The 21,850-nt window shown below is 35.1% G+C and overlaps 1 protein-coding gene and 1 pseudogene across 2 annotated transcripts in view; one reads left to right on the forward strand and one right to left on the reverse strand.

Moving 5' to 3' along the window:
- LOC144457990 (acyl-coenzyme A diphosphatase NUDT19 pseudogene) overlaps positions 1-18,556 on the forward strand; it is a 51,921-nt pseudogene extending 33,365 nt beyond the window's left edge.
- SYT14 (synaptotagmin 14) overlaps positions 1-21,850 on the reverse strand; it is a 200,118-nt gene that overhangs the window by 153,002 nt on the left and 25,266 nt on the right. The window lies entirely within an intron of this gene.

The following is a 21,850-nucleotide window of genomic DNA, read 5'->3' on the forward strand; positions in this document are numbered from 1 at the left end:
GAAATGCTAAGTAGAGGAGTTTATATTTTTGTTCCTAGAGGTAACAGGATTAGTGTAGTTAGATCTGTGCTTTAGGAATTACTTATTTGTAGCTATGTGGAGGCTTTATTGGAAAGGAAAGAGATTTGACATAGGGAGACCAATTAAAAGGCTATTGCAATAACCCAGGCAAAAAGTGATGAAGTACTGAACTACTGTGAGGCCAAGAACGAGGGAAGAGATGCTGGAAGACATGAGAAATATTGTAGAGGCAGAATCAACAAGTTTTGGCAGTGGGTAGAGTGAAGAGTTGAAAATGACTCTGAGGTTGCAAACTTGAAGTGATTAAAAGGACAGTGGTACATTTAGTAAAAATAAGAAGTTAGGAAGAGGGAATAGTTTTGGGTAAAAGTAAATGAATTCACTTTTAGGTATTTTGAGATTGAGATGTCTATGGGATATTCAGTTGAAAATGGGCAATTGGTGGCTCAGTAAAAGTTTACGAGAGAAACTAGTGTTGGATATATAGATCCTGGAGCCATCTATGTATAAATGATAATTTAACCCACAGAGTCTAATGAAATGAGATGAGGGGAATAGGTCAGAAGAGACAGAAAAAGATAGAAGCAAATAGAGATATAGGTAGAGATAGACAGAGGGAAGAACGGAAGGTAACAAGCATTTATTAATTGCCTACTATGTCAGATACTGTGTTGATCACAACAACCTTGAGAGGCAGGAGCTATTATCCCCATTTTATAGTTGAGGAAACCAACTGGTCAAGTTAGCCAAGAGTTTAAGTGACCTGCCTGGGCTTATACAATTATTATGTCTGTCGAGGCTGGATCTGAACTCTGTCTTCCTGACTCTAGGCCTAGGACTCTATCCATTGGGCCATTTAGCTGTCTTGTGATGATAGACAGAGAGGAAGAAGGAGACAGAGGGACAGGGAGAAGGAGAGAAGAAGAAGGAGAGGGAGAGAAAAGGAGGGTCTAGGACAGAGTCTTGGGGTATATCCACAGTTGGAGGTAGAAGAGATTCAACAAAATAAACAATCCTAAGTACTCGATTCCTTTTGTGGAGTCTTATATCTCTTTGAAGCTTTCTTGAATTTGATCTCTTTTAAGCTATGCTGTTTTGTCCTAGTGAGAGAAGAGTTAAGACTTCCATTTATGTTGCCTATGTGCTGTAATGTTCCACTACTGAAATCTCAGGTGGTCATTGTGATGCAGGGATTTCACTGGAAATTTTTATCCAGATGCCCATTTGGAATGCCCTATGTCTCACCTGATCCAGTGGGAAAATTTTAGATACTCTATGTGTTATATAGAACCAGAGGAATTTTCAGCCAGGATAGCTTGGTTTCTCACCTGAATTAGAAGGGACACAAACCCTACCCTTGTTTGGAGCTCTGTAATCATGTTTTATTCCTATTTCAGTGGTTTCCATTAAACCATCTGGCCTTTCTAGTCAGTGGTTTCAGATAAATATGAGATACTTTTAATTAAGACCATTTAATATTTAAAGGCAAACTTTTTTAAAAAAAGAGGAAGTAGTAAAGAACCTCTTAAAATAAAGCAATGATGATTTTAAGAGAAAAGTTTCATGATTGTAGTGCAGACAGAAATAAAAAATTAGCAAATAAGCAAATAGATAGTGAGGAACTAGAAAAGGCAAGTGTAGACTACTCTTTTATGAAGACTGGTGGTAAAAGAATAACTCAGGAGGGCAGGATAGAAAGTTCTGTTTTGCCTAAGATTGACTTAAGCATGTTAGTAGATGGACTGAAAGGAAATGGGTGGATGGAGACTAAAGTAAAAGAAAGGAAAGAAGGAAGAGAAAAGAAGAGATTGTGGAATGTGATCAAGAGCACATGTAGAAAGGCTAGCTTGATAAGAAGATGGAATGAGTAAAGGATGGTTGAAGAGAAGAAAAAAGTTTATGAAGTAGAGAAGCAGAAAACTGATGACACAAACTTATTTTTAAAGGCAAAGTACACAAAAGCAAAGATATTAATTGCTCTACAATAATAACTATAGTTCTTATTAAGTGTCATTATTGGATCAGAAGTGTATGTACAGAAAATTGCTTTGAAATGGCATATGAAGTAAATCATTATGACTAATATAACATCACCTCCATATAACGACCATGGTAAACTAATGCCCCATTAATCTGGAGGTCAACCTTTTAAGTGGATTAATTTTGATCTGAATCACAGTTGAGATTCCTGAAATAAACAACAATGCAACCCCCCCACCACCTTCTCAGCTGCAAAATGCCACCAAAAAAAACCATGTACTTTCTTTGTAGGAGACAGGGTGATACCCAGAGGACAGATTATTATGTATAAAAATAAAGTTGCAGATTTGGAAGCAGCAGAATGCTCAACAGGAAAGGGAAAACCCAGTCTACATACAACATTATAGTAGTCTAGGGTCACTTATCTAGCAGCAAATCTCTCTATGTTAGCACAAGGTGTAATCACTAATGATGATAAGAATAAAGATGAATTATCAAGAAAAGGTTAAATTACATATACTGTTTGAGAAACTGTATCAGTAAAAATATGGTGTGACATTTTAGGAAACTCTAAAAAACATATCTTTGAAAAAAGTCCACAAAAACATGGTTATAATGAAAAGTTTGGTCCTGTAAGTAAATTTTTAAATGATTTAACTCTTATTTAAACATAACATTATCTGAAGGAGGCAGTGAAATGCAATAGAAAAACTACTGACTACAGAGTCAGAGGATGGAGGTACAAATTGTCATCAATTTGTGAAGCCATTTTAAAACTCTAGAAAATATATAAATTTAAAATAAGTGTCTTCTGTATGTCCATACAGTTGTCAATTGTCACTACTGACACTACCTATACTTCCCTAGGCCTCAGTTTTCTCACATGAAATGAAGGGTTTTGACTAGATTGCCTTTTAGGTAGGTCCCATTTAGTAAGGAATTCTTGGTTTAGGAAGCTCTCTTTATCAACAGACATCAGCACTTTCTTAAGTGATCTGCTGAGGGTTACAGAGCCCTCGATTTGTTACAGCAGGATTTGATACTATCAAGGTTTTCTTGGCTCTAAGGGCAGGTACATACATAAAAAAAAAAAACACCCTTATTTTAAACCCACAGGTCTCCAGGGGTTTTAAAAAGTCTTCATAAATTCGTAAATAAACACTGGATATTTATTTTAAAATTGTAGTGGGGCATGGTCTTTAGAAAATTGTAACCAATCATGCCCACAGACTGTGCTTCCTAGCACAAAAAAAAAAGATAGAAATAAGATGGATGAATGGATGTATGGAAGGAAGGAAGGAAGGAAAGAATGAAGGAAGGAAAAGAAAAAGAAAGGAATGAAGAAAAAAAGTAAGGAAATAAGCATTCATTGAGTGCTTATTATGTGCTAAGTGCTTTAAATATTTTCTCATTTCATTCTCAAAACAATCTTATGATTGAGTTATCAAGAAAAGGTTAGGTGCTATTGTTATCCCCATTTTACAGTTAATAAAAATGAGGCAGACAAAGGTTAAGTGACTTGCCCAGGATCAAACAGCTGTTAAGTAGGGCAGCTAGATGCACCAGCCCTGGGGTCTGGAGGACCTGAATTCAAATCTGACCTCAACACAGAACACTCACTAGCTGAGTGACTCTCGGCAAGTCACTTAACCCCAACTGCCTCACTAAAACAAGAAACAAAAAACAAACAACCCCCCCCCCCCAGCTATTAAGTATCTGAGGTTGTATGTGAATTCAAGTCGTCCTGACTCCAGGCCATATTCTATTCACTGTGACATCTAGCTACCTCTGAAGGGATACAGGCCTAGTCATGTCTGTCTGTCTGTCTGTCTCTCTCACACACACACACACACACACACACACACACACACATACACAGATGCAATGATCAATGGGCCATGCAGAAATGCTTAAAATATGTGGCATGTCACAGATAAATATCCAAAACAGTAATAATGAGGGAGGGAACATTAGCAAATTAGTCAATTAAGGGTCTATTTTTATTTCTCTTGTCAAGAATAAATCCATCAATGTTTTGACTGATTCCGTTATTTATCTGTTCTTCTAACACTTCAAACAGCTTATATTTCATTAATAGGGGGACTTTTTCTACTGACACCAATCATAACCTATCTATATCTTAGTAGACAAGTCTTTGAAAGTTGCTACATCCAAAACCAGTCATTACTCTTCAGTCAATCTAGAAATCAGCTTCTCTAAATTTAGCTGTGCTAAGATGCCAAGGCTAAACAAGACTGTTGGAATGTTATATGTATTATATTTAACAGAATACAACATGTCTTGGTTAATATCTTCATAATTTCTATCCACAGTATAAAGTCTTTATCTAAGACTGAAATCTTACCTTATCATCCCCAATGAGTCACATCCACCTTCTCATAAATTCTTCACAGAGGAACTAACTAATACCCTTGATTCTTTCCTCTTACTTCCAACTACCTCAGGAGTACCAATTTACCATTCGGGCTTTCCATCTGCTCTCTATCATTTCCGCATGTTATATATACAAAACATATGTACACATACATACATATACATATATGTGTGTGTGCATATTCCTATGTCACACACAACTTCTTGAATGCAAGCTGTCATTTGTTGTAGCCTATTCACACACATCATGCACCTTTCAAATTGATCTTTGGGTCATGCTGCAATCACGGTGTTGCATGATCTAGGGTCATATAGCATCACTAGGAGAACAATGATGTTAAAAAGATGAGCTTTTATGGCAACAAGCTGTTTGGAATGTGTGAAGAAAGCAGTACACAATCTCCCAAATGCAATCTGACACAATCCATTTCTCCTACTCAGGAATTCAATTAAAGAATTATCTTCCACAGCAGAAGTGGAAAATTAACTCAAATGTATACATTTCTAATGGTTCTTCCATGTTACAAACATGAAATATATAACAAAAATATAAAGACATATACAAAATACTAGCCACTAACTAACTAGAATGAAAAGCATTTAATATGCCTATGGAAACAAGAGACAATATGGCACAATTGTGATGGCCATGGAGTAAGAGAGACCCTGGTTTCAAGTCTTGCCTCAGACACATACAGCCTATGTGATCCTGGGCAAATTACTTAACCTCTGAGCCCCAGACAACTGTCTAAGCCTGTAAGTTGCAAAGCTGCCCATTTAACATTGGTAGAGAGAGTTTCCTTACCCTGTTTCCTACACCAACGAAACTTCAAAGTATGTGCGCCTCTCTACCCCTGGAACAAATAGCTCATTTTCAAAATGAGACTACAAGCCATTCTTCGGGAGCTATATATGTATATATATGTATATATATGTATATTTAGCGGATCCAAAACTAAAAGTTACATGGGGTGTCGAGTACAGAGAAATATTCTTGATTAGCTAGAAAAAATGGAGGCTTCTTGAGAATTAGTGTTCATTTGTTTATTTAATTGTTTTGTTATAATCGAGTATACAGAAATTCATAATATTTAAAAAGGTGATAATACAGTGGTGCAAACAGTACCCAAAGTAAATAAGTAAATATACAAAATAATCCATTTGTATAAAATGGAAAATATAAGAATGTGAATGCCTGCAACATTACCCAACAGTGTGAAAAAACCCAAACTATTTCTCACTTGTCCACCACTTGTGTCTTTCTATATTCTAATTTTACAGGGTCAACAATTATAATACATATTACTGACCTAATTTATTTATCAAGATGGTATCATTTTCACTTGTGGAATACAAATTACCAGTAACCATACTTGCTGAAATCTTCTCAGTATAGTTCTACACTGCAAGAATCAAATTTCCAAATACACTCTGGGTTATTAGTTCTATTTTTAACCTGCCGCTCATATACTGTGTGTACTTAAAATTCAGAACATGTTTACATTATCCATCCAGCAAGCTAATGGAACTGCACACACCAGACAGTCATGCATAATTCAAATCAATATCCTCAGGCTTGCAACTCTTAAGTCAAAGCTGCCTTTAAATAAGCTGGGGTGTGACTTTAACAAGAATAAAGTGTATCTAATTTTCCTCTTTATCCCCCCAAATTGATACATTTTGCAATGGAACATCATAAATGTGCAGCCACTGTATAATAATACATTTGTATACTACTGAAAAAAGAGATAAATAACAACAAATTGAAAAAAATAAACAAGATGACAAAAATATTCTTGGAAAATCATTTCTACATGGAGTAGGATGGGAGAGGAAGGAAAGGAGGAGAGACACAGTTGAATAAAAGTCAAGTAACAAAGGTCAGAAGAACATAATAAATGATTATGAATTTTGCTAACAGAAGTTTACATAAAAGCTTTAGAATCATGGCTCTAAATTGTCTGGAATTTCTTCATTATGATTATATGAAAATTAAATTATTAAATTGGCCAAATAGCCTTAATGTAATCCATACAAGTAAAAACAATATTACTGGATTTCCATAATTAACAGCTTGTTCAGAAATGGCCCATGAATAAGAATAGCTTGGGTTATACAAATTAAATTTGAGGCTCATTGGCAGATCATGTGGAGATCTTGGTTGAATTCCCACCATGTCAGACTCTAGTCTCTCATCTCTGTAATGGATAAAATGTGTTTTTAAAATAATAAGAAAGGAATGAAAATTGGATATCACTCTGTAAAGCGTCTCACTCATTGAGACTCCAAACAAAAACTAGCTATTTACCTAAAGTATTTTATTTAGCAAATTTATTCTTAGAGATAACCTAAACTCTAAAAACTAAGAATGTTAGGACACATTGGAAATTTTTTCTCTTCAAAATTAACCTATATCAAATTGCCTACCATTTTCGGAAGATCTGAACTTAGGTTAGCGCATTTTCTAAGTTTTCATAGAATAGCTCTGGGGGAAAAAACAGGGAAGAGAGGAAGGGAGAAAAATTTGGAACTCAAAATCTTGTAAAAATGAATGCTAAAAATTGTCTTGATATGTAATTGGAAAAAAATAAAATGCTATTAAACAACAAAAAAACTTCAAAATTGACTTCTCACCTAAAGAAGACCTCTGGTTATGAAAGACATCACTGCTCAAGCATCCCCAATTCAATTACCAGAATGAATCTCATATTGATCCTCTTTAATATTAACATACATACAAAACATAATATCCTCTGAAATGTCAGTCCATTACCTATCTATTAAAGTCAAGGTATTCAAAGGATAGAATATGTGGAAAAGAGAGAAAAAAGTTCTTTGGGATACGAAATAATGACCTAAACAATAAATGGCATGCCTCTGGAGACTCGGTAAAAGCAAGGAAGTCCTTTCAATGAAGGTAGAAAAATCTAACCCTCTAATAGCTCTATTCAGTGTTAACTTTTACAGCTTCCTAACTGAAACTAAAGAAATACTATTTTCTGAACTCAAGACGCCAGAATTGAAGAAGTGTTAATTAGTTAAATCAGGTCTTCAACAAAAAAGACCAAAGAAATAATTAATATTCTAATTCCTTTCAACATTTGTTGTGGGGGTAAAAAAAAGCAGCAAAAGAAGGAGTGTGTATGTTGAAGTGGCAAGGGAAAAGAGAAAAAAGGCAGTTATGACAATTCAGCATTTGTGAGTATGAAAGTTATAAAGAAAAAACAAAAACTATTAAATTAGTAATATGCTTAAAAATCTAAAAAAAGGTTTTCTTTATTAATATCATAGTTTTAGAAAATTCAGCCTTAAATATTTAAATCAGAGAGGAGGGGAGAAGATGTTTTAATTTCTTAGATTGTCTAGAATTCTCTAAATAATTAAGTTGTTTAGAATTTTGAAACACATTTGCATATTGACAGAAAACTGTTCTAAAAGGTTTCTATTTCACCAAATACTAGTACTATGACTATCAAGTATAATCAGTGTTTATTCTTTCTTTGGGGAAATTTTCCCCTTTTCATGTCCATATCCTTCACGCCCAATTTTAAATGATCAACTCACACTCTTTAAAGCTCACCAAGGACCCATAAATTGTCAATTCAAGGTTTTTTCCTTCTATTTATTGCTATATTGGCTATATAACTATAAATATATAGCATAAATGTTCAAATGATCCACTATTTTTATATTTATAAAAATGTCATATAATTCAAGATAATGTTTAATGATAAGTTAAGAATGCAGCCAATGAAAAAGAATTATAAAAGTTAATTACAGAAAATAAAATAGTCACAAATCATATAGAAGAAAGGCAAAGAATTAAGAGGGATCAGAAAAAAAGCTTCCAGTAGAAGGTGGAATTTTGGCTGGGACTTAAAGGAAGCCAGGATGCAGAAATGAGAAGGGAGAACACTCCAGCATGAGGGTGATTGAAAATGACAGGAATTGGGAAGCTAGGCAAGGAGGTAACACTGGATAGAAGAGTATGTACGTGAGTGTGAGTGTGTGTGTGTGTGTGTGTGTGTGTGGCAGGCAGACAGAGACAACAGGACTAAAAAGTTCAAGGGTGGGGGAGAGGTCTTTGAATGAAAAACAAAGGATTTTATAGTTGATTCTGGAAGTGGATTGTTGGGGGAAATTTGGGGGGTTACTGTTATGAGGCTAATATGGCCGGACTGGCACGTCAGAAAAATTATTTTGGGGACAGAGTCAAGATGGTAGAATTAGAGGGAGCATTTCAGCTGAACTCTCCCAACATTCCCTCCAAACAACTTTAAAATAATACATCAAATAGAATTCTGGAGCAGCATAGCCAATAAAAGGTTGGAATGAGACATTTTTCCGGTCCAAGACAACTTAGGAGGTCAGAAGGAGATGTCTGTGGTAGTGGGGTAGGGACTGGCTAGGAGCACTCAGCAGCAACACTAGCTGTGAATGGGGGAACAGCAGCAGCAGCATTAGCAACAGTCCTGGGAGCTCCCATCACCCAGAGATAGTAAAGGGATTTGACAACTGGTCAAAAAGAGCTCAAAGAGGGCCTCCCATGAGAGTGTTGGGCTTATAAACAGGAACTGCTTGGCAACTTCACTTACCATTTACCCAGTTCCAGGGCAGAGAAAGAGGGGACTTTGTTTCTGGATGCAATTCCAGGGCTGGCAAGGAGCAGGGACCAGAATGCAGACTAGGAAAGCAGTGACTATTGCTCTTTCTGGATCATACCACCTTGGAAACACTGAAAACTTATAGACCACCAGAACTAGTTGTGAAAACAGCAGGGCAGAAAAGCCTTTAGACTGAGATAGTGACACCACAGCAGGTGGGGAAGGGGTGAGCAGAGCCAAACTCTAACATAGAGTTCAAAGTCAAAAAGCAGTTTGAAAAAATGAGAGGGGAAAAAAGAACATGACCATGAAAAGCTACTATGGTGATAATGAAGCTCAAGGCAGAAATTCAGAAGACAATGATATGGAAAACATCTACAACAAAGCCTCAAAGAAAAATAAAGATTGTACACAGATCCAACAAAAATTTCAGGAACATTAAAGAATTTTTTTTTAAAAAGTACAAAAAAAGATTTAAAAAATCAGATATGAGTAGTAAAGAAAAAACTGAAGAAATAAATGAGAGTGATACAAGAAAATTATGAAAACAATTAACAGCTTGGTAAAAGAACAAGAAATACTGAAGAAAATAACTCTGTAAAAAACACAATTGGCCAAATGAAAAAAGAGATACAATATCAATCTAGAGAAAATATTTCCTTAAAAAATAGAATTGGTCAAATGAAAGCTAATGATTCCATAAGACATCAAGAAACAATAAAACAACATGAAAAAAATAGAAAATAGGAAATTTAAGAAAAAAACAACTGACAAGGAAAATAGATCAAAGAAAGATAATTTAAGAATTACGGACTACCTAAAAGCTATCATAAAAAATAGCCTAAACATCATATTTCAAGAAATTATCAAGGAAAACTGCCATGATATCTTAGAACCCAAAGGCAAAATACAAATTGAAAGAATCCACTGATCACTCCCTGAAAGAGAAGGCAAATGAAAACTCCTAGGAATATTATAGCCAAATTCCACAGCTCCCAAGTCAAGGAGAAAAAATTGCAAGCAGCCAGAAAGGAACAACTCAAATATTGAGGAGCCACAATCGGGCTAACGTAAGATTTAGTAGCTTCTACATTAAGTGATCAGAGGGCTTGGAATATGATATTCTGGAAGGCAAAGGATCTAGGATTGCAATCAAGAATAACCTACCTACAAAAACTGAGTATAATCCTTCAGGGGAAAAATATGGATATATAATGAAACAGAGGACTTCAGAGCATTACTGATGAAAACACCAGAGCTGAATAGAAAACTCAACATTCAAACACAAGACTCAAGAGAAGCATAAAAAGGTGAACATGAAAGAGAAATTATATGAGACTTAATAAGCTTTTAAACTGTTTACATTCCCATATGGGAAGATGATATATGTAACACTTAAAAACATTATCATTATTAGGACAGTTAGAAGGATTCTATACAGACAGAGGGCACAGGTGCAAGTGGATTGTGTTGGAATAATCTCAAAAAACATCAAGGGGTGGGAAATGCACGGGGAGAAGGGGGAAAGGACAGGAAGAATAGTATTATCTCACATAAAAGAGGCATGCCAGGAATATTTTTATAGTGGATGGGGGATGAGGGAGTAGGGTGGTGAGCAATGCTTGAAACTCACTCTATTCTGAACTAGTTTAAAGTGGTAAGAGTATCCATTTTACTCAACAAGAAAATAGGTGGGGAAGGCACTAAGGGGAAGGAGGGTTGGAGTGACAATAAAGAAGATGGATTAAGGGAGATAGCGGTCAGAAGCAAAACAGACTTTAAAGAAGTGACGAGGGAGGGGGAGAAGAAAAGAGAGACAGACAGGCAGACAAGAAAATAGGATGGAAGGAAAAACGGGATGGAGTTAGTATCATAACTATGAGTGTGAATGTCATGTATTCACTTATAAAACAGAAGAAGATAGCCGAATAGATTAGAAACCAGAATCCAACAATAAGTTGTTTACAAGAAACACACTTGAAACAGAAAAACATATATAGAGATAAAATAAGGGGCTGGAACAGAATGTATGATGCTGTAGTTGAAGATAAAAAGTTTTCATATAGGAATCATGATCTCAGAAAAAAAGCAAAAACTGACAAAAGAGATAATCAGGGAAACTACTTTTACTAAGAGGTACTGTAGACAATGGAGTAATCAACACTAAACATATATGCACCAAATGACATAGCATCCAAATTCATAAAGGAAAAGTAAAATGAATTACAAGAGGAAATAGACAGTAAAACTATACTAGTAGGGGAACTCAACTTTCCCTTCTCAGAACTAAATAAATCTCACCATGAAGTAAACAAGAAAGAAGAAAGTGAATAGAATTTTAGAAAAGGTATATATGACAGACCTCTGGAGAAAACTGAATGGGGATAGAAGGGAATACACCTTTTTCTTGTGGTACATAGCACCTGCACAAAAACTGACCACGTATTTGGGTATAAAAACCTCACAACCAAATGCAGAAAAACAAATATTAAATGTGCCTTTTTCAGACCATAAGATAAAAATTACATTCAATAGAAGCCCTTGAGAAAGCATAGACTAAAAATTAACTGGAAATTAATCTAATCCTAAATAATGAGTATGCCAAAGAACAAATCATAGAAACAATCAATAATTTTATTAAAATTTAAAATTGTTTTTAAAATGTATTAAAAGGGAATGACAACCATGAGACAACATACCAAAATTTGTCAGATGCAGTCAAAGTAGTACTTAGGAGAAAATTTACTTCTCTAAACACTTACATTAATAAAAGAGTGAAAGGGCAGACCAATGAATTGGGCATGCAACTAAAAAAAAAAACCAAGAAAAAGAACTAATTAAAAATCCCCAATCAAACATTAAAATATAAATCCTGAAAATGAAAGGAGAGATTAATAAAACTGAAATTTTTAAAAACCCACTGAACTAATAAATAAAACTAGGAGCTGGCTTTATGGAAAAAATAAAACATATATTACTGGTTAATGTGATTTAAAAAAAGAAAGAACAAAATCAAATTACTGGTATCAAAAATGAAAAGGGTTAATGAAGATAAAATTAAAGTAATTATTGAGCTATTTTACCCAATTATAGGCCAATGAAACTGACAATCTAAGTGAAATGGGTGAATATTTACAAAAACAGAAATTGTGTAGATTAACAAAAGAAGAAATAGAATACTTAAATAACCCCATCTTACAAAAATAAATTGAGCAAGCCATCAATGAAATCCCTAAGAAAAAACGTCCAGGACTAAACAGATTTACAAGTGAATTCTACCAAACATTTAAAGAACATTTAATTCCAATACTACATGAACTATTTGAAAATATAGATAAAGAAGTTCTTACAAATTCCTTCTATGAAATAAATATGGTTTTGATATGTAAACTGGGGAGGGCAAAAACAAAGAAAGGAAACTACAGAACAATTTCCCTAATGGATATTGATGTAAAAATTTTAAGTAAAATACTAGTAAGGAGATTACAGCAATATATCACAAAGATCATATACTATAACCAGGTGGGATTTATACTAGGAATGCAGGGCTGGCTCAGTATTATGAAAACTACAAGTATAAATGACCAAATCAATTTTAAAACAACAACAAAAATAATATAATTATATCAACAGATGTGGAAAAAGCTTTTTGACAAAATACAATACTCACTCCTATTAAAACCACTTGAAAATATAGGAATCAATGGAGCTTTTCTTAAAATGATAAACAATATTTGTCTAAAACCAAAAGCAAGCATTATCTGTAATGGGGATAAATTTTAAGCCTTCCCAATAAGATCAGGTGTGAAGCAAAGATACCCATTATCATTAATTATTACTCAACAATGTACTAGAAATGCTAGCTATGTTGATAAAACAAGAAAAAGAAAAAGTAGGAACAAAGATAGGCAAAGAGGAAGCAAAACATCACTCTTCGCAGATGACATGATAGCATAGAGAACCCCAGATAATCAATTAAAAAACTAGTTGAAACAATTAATAACTTTGTCAAAGTTATGGGATATAAAATAAACCTATACAAGTCATCAGCATTTCTTCCTATTAACCAACAAAACCCAGCAGGAAGAGATAGAAAGAGAAATTCAACTTGAAATAACTGTAGATAATATAAAATACTTGAAAGTCTACCTACAAATATACACCTAGGAATTATATGAACACAATTACAAAACACTTTTCACACAAATAAAGACAAATCTATACAACTGGAGAAATATTAATTGCCAACCATAATTCTGCCCGAATTAACTTACTTCTTCAGGGCCATACCAATTAAACTATCAAAGAATTATTTTACAGGGCAAAAGACATTCTATCCATTTGGTCTTTTCTGTGTAGATAGGCAGTTCAAACTCCTTTGTGTGATTACAGATGTCTTCAAGACTTCTGAATGTATTGGAGCTTGATGCAATTAGCATACCAAACATAAACAAAGCATTTGGAGGACTTTAACATCTGCTAGGAATACCTTGTCCACCTAGACTCTGCAAAGATTTCCTCCATCATAGTAGCAAATACTTTTTGGTGAGCACACATCTCTCTGATTTGTATCTTCCCTGATATTTATTATCAGAGTGACTGAACAGAGTTAAACTGTCATATCTTCAAAGAAATGTAAGGTAGGCTTTTATTCTATCAAGTCGAAATTTTTTTTTCAAAATTAACAAACAATAAGCACAATGAAATCCAATATTCTCTACATCTTTCCATCAGCTGTGAAACGTTAAAGATGTGTCCATTGTTGAATACTGTTTGCTGAAAGCCTGCTTGTTCTCTATATAGGTTCATCAATGGTGCCTTAAAATCACATATAGATGACCCTCATAAAGACTTTGGATAGATAGGATGGTAGGCATGTAGGTCAGTAGTTGCTAATGATCTCTCAATCACCTCTTTTGGTAGTTAATAAGGTTCAAGATTTTTCTTCCCTACAGTATGGTATCTTCTCTCCTTTAGAACTCAGTGAATTGGCCTCTTGATGCTCTCACAATTCTATTATATACAGAAGATACACACACACAAGATCTTATAATAAGATTTTTCACATCTTTTCTCTCTTTAGTGTTATTTCTAATTACTCTGTAAGTAATTAATGGTCTGTGAAATTAGGGCTCAAATGTGGTGGTCCTCTCAACCTTGAAGAAAATGATTTATTGAAATAATTTTCATAAATCTTTTCTATTTGTCTTTCTATTTTCATTCTTCACTGATAGAATTTCAGGGCATTTGTAAACTTGGAACTTTTAATATTTTGATAACTGTATTTCAATATATTTAATTTTTAAATTCTATGTATTTTATTTTACATTTTAAAAAACATTATTCTGAGAACCAGAGGAATTACCAGACTGTCAGAGAGCCATGACACAAAAAAGGTTAACAAGCCCTGCTTCAGTTGGATAACTTACCAAACTTTCTTTAAACTAGTTTTACCCTCCACTCCTTCTCTGTTTTATGAGACAATATGCTCATAAGCATGCATCATCCTTCTTTCTGTGATTTTGCAGAGCATCTTATAATCTAACCTACTTTAACAGTCTCTCTCCATTTGGCAAGTCAAATATTTGCTGACCAAAGCACTTTCTGGCAATTTTGTTCTTGTCACAGCAATTAATTTATATTAGTTTAACTACTGAATAAAGCTATTATAGTTGTTATCAATGTCATTTCTGTTGTTCATTTCCCATTTTTGAAATTCAAAAGCATGATTAAATAATTAGGGTTAAATCTTAATTGTAGGTTACATCCCTCATTAATATTTCATTGTTCATTACAAATTCTTATCTTTGTTGTTGTTTTGTCATTTCAGTCCAATCTGACTTGTCATGACCCTATCTGAGGTTTTCTTGGGAAAGATACTGAAGTGGCTGTCATTTCCTTCTCCAGCTCATTTTACAGATGAGGAATTGAGGCAAACAGGGTTAAGTCACTTGCCCAGGGTTACAAAGCTAGTAAGTGTCTGAGGCCAAATTTGAACTCAGGTCTTCCTGACTCCAAGCCTGGTGCTCTATCTACCATGTCACCTAGTAAACACTCGATGCAAGGACAGCACCCATACTGATTATAAGTGGTTTGCTGTCCATTAAAACCTAGTCATTTTCACCCTTTGCAATATTATCTGGTACTACTGATATCTACTGTCTGCCAATTCTTTTTTTTTTAAGTGTTCATGATATAGAAGCATGAAGCTTCTGTGTGTTTTACAAGTCTTTGCACTCTCTCATTTCTTTGTCCAGAACCATACTTTCTCATATATATTTCCCTATGCTTACCTAGACCCATCTTTGCATTAAAGTCATCAAATATTGGAACATATGTAGATATGACGTGGAAGGCTTAACTTTCATCCTCAGAAACTAATACTGATGGAGAAACTGCAATTACTTTCATGTTTTGAAGGGCCAGATTGGGACTCAGGTCTTCTTCCCTCTAGTTAGTCAATAAGTACCTACTATATGCCAGGCACTATGCTAAATGCTAGGCAAAAGACAGTCCCTGCCCTTAAGGAGCATATTATCTAACAAAGGAAACAACGTTACAACAAGCTATATGTGAGATACATAGGAATAATCAACAAAAGGAAGGCAATAAAATTTTTAGGAATTAAGAAAGGCTTCCTTCCTGAACTCTATTCACTGAGGCTCTTAGCTGCCTCTTAAAAGCTTATTTCACTTTAATCTTTTTAAATCTTTCTTACTGAAGACTTAACCAGTTTCTAAGGCAAGAAGCCTATTCAGCCCAGGAAAGACTCCTCCCTGAACTGCTTAGGATAATGATCATACTAAGAAAAGGAAGAAATCTTTAATTAATTCAGTTAATAGAAGTTATTTCTTCAACTCGCCTTTGAAGAGGTGAAAAGGAAAGGAAGAAGTTAAAGAGGAATTGAACGATTTTAAGAAAACGATGTTCCTGGATGTGCCAGAAGTTAAGTGACTATTAAGACTACTGTTCTACTTGAAATAAAACTATTAAATGAACTTTCACCTGAACTCTATAACAATGTTTTTAGGTTATCGTGAAACTTTGTTTTGTTTTGTTTTGGTTTTTTGGAGGGGATACTATAAATAGCAAAAGGTAATGGTTTGTGTCAGTGGCGTGGGGAAATTCTACCCTTTTGGGATGTGTATCTATGCAGAAATGCTTAGAATTTGAGTATTTTAATACATTTATCTGCAGTAGAATTGTTCCCAAAGCAGAGAGTACCAACTTTTTTTCTTTTACATTATGTAACTATAGAGTTGTTGGCTGAAGAGATAGGTGTAGTCTTGGGAAAACTATGAAGGAGGCTTTTATGAAACCATTACATTTTTAAAAAAATTTCTTCAAAAACTTTAATTATGTTAAAATGTTTTATGGTATGAGTTAAATTATTTTGGGAAATAAAAAATATCTTCTGCACATTTTGTAAGTGGCAGGTTACAAAGCTGTAGGCTTATACAAATTTTTACCTGTTGAGAGGAAGATGATTTTTCAATGACAATTGAACAGAAATTTACTTCTCTCTGATTGAAAAATAATAATAGAGATTTGGGGACTCTCAATGGAGAAATTTTCTTTTTCTCTTTTTGTCGTATAGAAAGGAAAAAAAGGAGACTGAAGAAGTTGAAACCACTGTGAGTTATTTAAGCAATGGGCTATGAAAATATGATTCCTCTGAAGAAGAAAAGAGAAAGCTGTTGAGAGTGGATGTGATTACACAGGGACCTCATCAACTAACCAAGATTTTTAAAAGCTATGTTTCAAGTTGCAAGCAACAATAAGTAAGTAGCATAAGATCTGCAAGAACAGTATCAGAAGAATAAAATCCCCATAATGAGCTGAGTTCAACAGTAATTGCTAAGGTTAACAGAAGGGGTTTTTTAAAGTGATGTTCTGGTCAACAACAGTATCAAAAAAAAGCGAAGAAAAACTGCCAGTGATAGATGGGAAGATGATAATGGATGGCAGTGAGAAGGCTGACCTACAGAACTCTCATTTGAATTGTTTTCTCTTTCAGGGACAAAAGTGGGAGGAATGATGAAGACCTGCAGCTGGGATGGGAAATGATGAAGTGAATGCCATGGGTACACTTCTTAAATGGCAGATGATCTGTGAGCAGCTCTCTGATGTCCACCCTTTCATGGATAGGGGGTACTGAGGAGGTATGACTACATTACTTTGATTCAATCAATGAACAAGCATTTATTACAGACCTACTAGGTAGCCAGGCACTTTGCTAGGTACTGTTAGGAAGTTTTCCCTTATATCAAGTCTAAATTTGCCTCTCTACAACTTCGATCCTTTGCTCTTAGTTCTGACCTTTGGAGTGAAGCAGAACAAATATAATTCCACTTACATGTAAAGTCTTTCAAATGTTCAAATGCTTGAAGAGATTAGGAAACACGAATCCATTAAGCCTTCTCTTTCTTCTCTGCTAATCATCCCTAGCTCTTCCAAATGAACCTCATATGGCATGAACTTGAGGCACCTTATTATCCTGTTCCCTCCCTTCTGAAATGTGCCACCAATACCCTTCCTAAAATGGAACATAACCTAAGCACATTATAAATGTGTTCTGACCAGAAAGAGGGAGGGATATAACTTCCCTAGGGCCAGACAATATGCATCTCAGTGTAGTTGAAGACTGTTACTTTTCTTGGCAGCCTAATAATACTGTTGACTCACAAATCTTGCATGATACTAAAAGCCCAAGACCTTTTTACACCACTCTATATCTCCCTTATTCTGTACTTGTGAAACTGATTCTTAAGCCTATTATATATACAGGGTTCCTAATAGCCATATCCTTATTAAATCTCATTTTACTAGATGTGACCCAACATTTGAGCCTGTCAAGATCTTTTTCTATCTAAACTCTGATCCAGTATGCTAGCTATCCCTCCCAGTTTTGTGTCATATGCAAGATTAAAAAGCACAGGACCTGGCTGCCTGGAAGGCCAAGGTCCAGGAAGACCCTAGCCAAAGCCTCGGGTGTGTACCCAACATCTGGGCCCTGCAAGAGTGGAGTAACTGGCTCACAGCATTTGTGAGAAAAGGAGGGAGTGCTCTGACACGAGGTTCAGTGTCTGCTGCCTGCAGAGCAAACCCTAGACCTTCCTGGACATGCTAGAAGCTCTTAAATGAGAGTGGATAACTCCAACAGAAGCGATTAAAAGTTTGCATATAAAGAAATATGGTTGGCACCTCCTCAATACTACGAGTTAAGAAGACTTGTAAACTTTGCTTCTTTATTGGGCATGCACAAATTTTATTTGGAGTGGATTTCAAAAGGATGTGAAAGATGGCTGCCAATTACACTGCTAACCCTAGATGGTGCAATGCAGCTTTTACCAGAAGATGAACTACATTATGAAGACAAAGATTTTTAGAAAAGAATTTATCAGTCAACAAAAAGACTGAAGAAATTATGGGAAAAAGCAGAACATTTTGCACAAGTGTTACAGAGTTGTTATCTTTATAGCATCCACATGACTATTCGGCCAAAATATAAACATATATATCCAGAGAACTTCCTAGGATTTCAAAGCCATATGTAATTTGCTACTTGTTTAAAACTGTATCTTCAGAAATAGAAAGTTTGTATTGACAAAAAATGGGTGTCAGCAACCTCAACAGCTTAAGAAACTAGAACCTAGTAATGGTGAATTGCCATTTTTCTGCAAGTTCACCTTTTAGGTACTTTTTCATCTATTTCTTCCTGCAAACTCTATAGTGTGCCATAATTTTGATTAATATTATCTGATAAGTTTCTTATGTTAGTATATCAGGGATGATTCACTCAACCAGAACAGATTATAACCCATCTGTTACTTAAGAGATAAGGCTTCAGTCTGAGACTGAAGCTCAGGTAAGTCTAGCTTCTTTCCCACAGTCACACAGCTAGGAAATACAAGAGGCAGAATGTGAACCCAGAGCTTCCTGACTCCCAAGGTGACTATATTATTAAAAAGAAAAAAATACTTGTCAAGTATCACTATTTCTCTATTTCCCCAAAATTTAAAACAAAGCAAGCACCGATCACCCTTGTTCTTCTATATGCCTACTATTAACATTTTGTTAAAAGTGGTAGGTAAGAATGAACTCATTTCAGGGACACTAAAATATCTTACCATGGCCACAGGCCACCACAATTTAATTCATCTTTTGGGTGGAACCAATGAAAGGCTAACAAATGAGCACAAAAGCCCTACATTCACAGAAGTGGAATAAGAGTGCCAGTCCACGACGCATGTATAGTTCTTCTTTGTATTAAGCATGTCCTCAGCCTTGATCATTAAACAGTAAAGCTGTTTAAGGCCAAATGTGGTTTAATTTTTTCCCCAGTAGTCCTCAAATTGTGAAATGTATTGTAGTTAACATTCATACATTTTTAAAAGAAACATACAATTACTTACACATTTTTAGTTTTTAAAGGTTATTTTGTTCTTTATAGCAAAATAATTATATTAAGGCTTGTGAGTTCTAGAATGATTTATTCTATAACTCATTTAAATTCTGCTTTTAAAAAATCTAGATGGTATGGCAGTTAGGTGGCGCAGTGAACAGAGCACCAGCCCTAGAGTCAAGAGGACCCGAGTTCAAATCCGGCCTCAGACACATAATACGAACAGCTGTGTGACTTTGGGCAAGTCACTTAACCCCAACTGCCTCACCAAAAAAAAAAAATCTGGACGGTACGCCATTTGGTGCATATACGTTTAGTCCTGATATTACTTCATTTTCTACAGTACCTTTTAGCAAGATATAGTTACCTTTCCTCTCTCTTTAATTAGATCTATATTTGCTTTTGCTTTTTTTGAGGTTTTTTTTTTCACTACAGCTGAAACATAATAAATTCTGCTCCATACCCTTACCTTTACTCTGTGTGTGTCTCTCTGCTTCAGATATGGTTCTTGGAAGCAGCATACTGTAGGATTCTGGTTTGTCTGTTTTTTATACACTCTGCTATCTGCTTCTGTTTTATGGATGAGTTCATTCTATTCACATTCACAGTTATGATTACTGTGTATTTCCCTCCATCTTATTTTCCACTGTTTATCCCTCCCTCTCTTTCTGTTTACCCAGTCCCTCCTCACCAGTGTTTAGCTTCTGACCACCATCTCCCTCAATTGCTCTCTGTCCCATCAGTTCCATTCTCCCTTCTCTTATCCCTCTCCTCTCCTATATCTCTATAGGGTAAGAAATATTTCTATAAATGAGTGAGCATGTTATTCCCTCTCTAAGCTAATTTCAATGAAGTTAAGTTTCAAGCAATGCCCATACCTTGCCCCATCTTTCCCATGATAAATGGGTCTTTTGCACCTCTTCATGTGAGATAATTTGCCCTATTCTATCTCTCCTTTCCCTTTTCTCCCAGTGCAATCCTCTTTCTCACTCTGTAACTTTTTTTATTGGATATCATCCCATCAAAGTTGACTTATGCCTATGCCCTCTGACAATGTATACTACTTCTAACTTCCCTAACAGTGATAAAATTCTTATCATCTTCCAATGTAGGGATATAAATAGTTTAACCTTATTGAATCTCTTATGTTTTCTCTTCCCTATTTAACTTTTTATGCTTCTCTTGAGTCTTATATTTGAAAATCAGATTTTCTGTTCAGCTCTAGTCTTTTCATCAGGAATACTTGAAAGTCCTCTATTTCATTAAATATTCATATTTTTCCCCATGAAGGCTTATACTCTAGCTTTTCTAGGTAGGTGATTCTAGCTCCTTTGCTCTTTGGAATATCACATTCCAACTCCTCTAATCCTTTAATGTAGAAGCTGCTAACTCCTGTGTAATCCTGACTATGGCTCCACAATATTTGTTTTTTTTTTCTGGCTGTTTGCAGTATTTTCTCCTTCACCCGGGAGATCTGGAATTTGGCTCTAATATTCCTTGGAGTTTTCATTTGGGGATCTCTCTCAGGAGGTGATAGATGGATTCTTTCAATTTCTATTTTACTCTCCAGTGTTAGGATATCAAGGGAGTTTTCCTTGATAATTTCTTGAAAGATGATGTCTAGGCTCTTTTTTTATTATGGCTTTCAGGTATTCAATAATTCTTAAATTATCTTTCCTGGGCACTGTCCCAAACTTCTAGCACCAAAGGCACTACTGCTGGCCTACTATATTGAGGACACCGAGTGCTGCCTCTAGCCTGCTGCTCCAGGACCACAGGGCCTCACTGCTAGCCTGCTGTGCTGAGACTATTGGGCCTAGCTAATGGCCTGCTGTGTTAGGGCCATGGCTCCTCACTGATGACTCGTACCAAGGATAGGGGCCTTGTTTGTCTGGATATTGCCTACACTGGACTGTGGTTCCCGTTTACCTGAGTGAGACAGACCTTTGTTGTCAACCTTCTAAGTTGTTGGGCTAGAAAATAATTTCATTCCACTCTTTTGTTGATTCTGCTACTTCAGAATTTATTTTGAGGCATTACTTTATAGTGAATTTGAACAAATAATGGAGAATTTAAACAACTAAGGATCAGAAAAAGAAACTGAAGAAGCCATAAATGAACTCCTAAAGAAAGAAACTCCAGTACCAGATGGATTCACAAGTGAATTATACCAAATATTCGAAAAACAATTTATTTTAATATTACACAAACTGTTTGCAAAAATAGCAAAGGAAAGGGACAGGATCCTTCCAGATTCCTTCCATGATAAAAATGCGGTCTTGATATCTACACCAAAGAATCAAAATAGAAAAACTAGAGACAAATATCTTCAATGACATTAATGAAAAATTTTAAATAAAATATTAGCAAAAGGTCATAGTAACATCACAAAAATAACCTAACTATAGTCATACCAGGAATGCAAGGATGTTTTGATATCATAAAA

Source organism: Phascolarctos cinereus, unplaced genomic scaffold, assembly GCF_003287225.1.
Source record: "Phascolarctos cinereus isolate Bilbo 61053 unplaced genomic scaffold, phaCin_HiC Scaffold_5;HRSCAF=322, whole genome shotgun sequence".
Taxonomy (NCBI): domain Eukaryota; kingdom Metazoa; phylum Chordata; class Mammalia; order Diprotodontia; family Phascolarctidae; genus Phascolarctos; species Phascolarctos cinereus.